The 1,551-nt window shown below is 46.0% G+C and overlaps 1 non-coding gene across 1 annotated transcript; it reads right to left on the reverse strand.

Annotated features, from left to right (window-relative positions):
• Positions 1 to 707: 707 nt before the first annotated feature.
• Positions 708 to 813, reverse strand: LOC149813139 (small nucleolar RNA R71). The gene has a single exon (XR_016428384.1). It is a non-coding gene; the product is annotated as a small nucleolar RNA R71 (small nucleolar RNA).
• Positions 814 to 1,551: the final 738 nt, after the last annotated feature.

Here is a 1,551-nt window from a genome sequence, read left to right on the forward strand (position 1 = left end):
GCACAGCCCACCTACTAGGACCCCCTTAGAGGTGACTGTGTACGATTGGTACCGTACACATAGATTTTATATTTCTTTGCATCATCTATGTTATGTTTACTTGCGTGGTGATTGTTTAGTTTTTGTCATTTTTAGTTACTCGCTTTGTGGTTTGCGTGGTTTGGCCGCTTAGTGCGTTAGTTAGGTAGAAAACCCAAAGTTAGGACCTGAGCTACACCGGTCTATTACGAGGTGTATGCAAAAGCGACGCTCACTTGATCCTGAGTTGGTAGAGCCGATTGAGGACCCCGAGTCCCTTATTAGGAGAGCCCAGAGATCTGCAACCATGGCTGAGAATCAGCAGATTACTCGTCCTCTGAGGGAGTATTTCATGCCCAACACTTACACTCACGCCTCCTGCATCACAAGACCTGATGTAGGAGCAAACCATTTTGAGATAAAGGCCAGTGTGATCCAAATGTTACCCTCATTTTATGGCCTTAGTAATGAAGACCCATATCGTCATCTTGATGAATTTTTGGAGATTTGCTCGACAGTGCGATTCAACAACTTTGGAGATGATGCGATGAGGTTGACCCTGTTCCCCTTCTCTCTGAAGGACAAAGCGAAGAGTTGGTTAAAATCATTAGATACTGTTCGAATTACCACTTGGGAACATATGCAAAGAGAATTTTTAAAGAAATATTTCCCAATTGGTAAAACGAACCAGTTTCGTAAAGCGATAACCAGTTTTTCCCAAATTGAAGGAGAACAATTTCATGAGTCATGGGAGAGATTGAAAGATCTTCTCCGCAAGTGTCCCCACCACCAGGTGCCTCGCTGGCAACTGGTGCAATATTTCTATGACGGTCTTACTGAAAAGAACCGTCAAATGGTGGATGCCGCGTGTGGGGGCACATTTATGCTCAAAAGTGAGGATGAAGCATGGTCGCTTTTTGAGACATTGAGTGAGAATTCGATGCACCATGCGACAGCCTCACGGTTCGATAGGGCTGCACCTGTACAGGATAGCATTAAGAAGGCAGGTATTTTCGAGTTAGGGATGAACCTTGAGTTGAGCAACAAGGTAGGCCAACTGTCCTAGAAATTAGATCAGTTTTTGTTGGGTCCCTCCCCTGCCATGCAGGTGTGCGCGTTGTGTGCGAGTCCTGCACACCATGTCTTCGAGTGCCCAGTTGCGCCACAATATCCTGAGTTTGTCCAAGAGCAAGCTCAGATGGCTCAAAACTTCGCTAGGCCCGTACCTAATCCATTTTCCAACACTTATAACCCGGGCTGGCGAAATCATCCCAATTTCTCATGGCGCAACTCACAGATCCACCCACCCAACCCTTCCCAGAGTCAACCAAGTCAAGGCGGTTATGCGCCTGGATTTCAAAGATCCAGTTATCCCCCAGTCCAACCTGTTTATACTCAACCCCAGTCTCATGAGCCTTTACATAGTCAATCTTTTGAGGATAAGATTTTGCAAGCTTTGAGCTCACATACCCAGTCTATTGCAAAATTAGAGACTCAAATGGGGCAGCTTGCCGAAGCACTTAGCAAGCGAAG

Source organism: Nuphar pumila, chromosome 16 (assembly GCF_984573655.1).
Source record: "Nuphar pumila chromosome 16, dmNupPumi1.hap1.1, whole genome shotgun sequence".
NCBI lineage: Eukaryota > Viridiplantae > Streptophyta > Magnoliopsida > Nymphaeales > Nymphaeaceae > Nuphar > Nuphar pumila.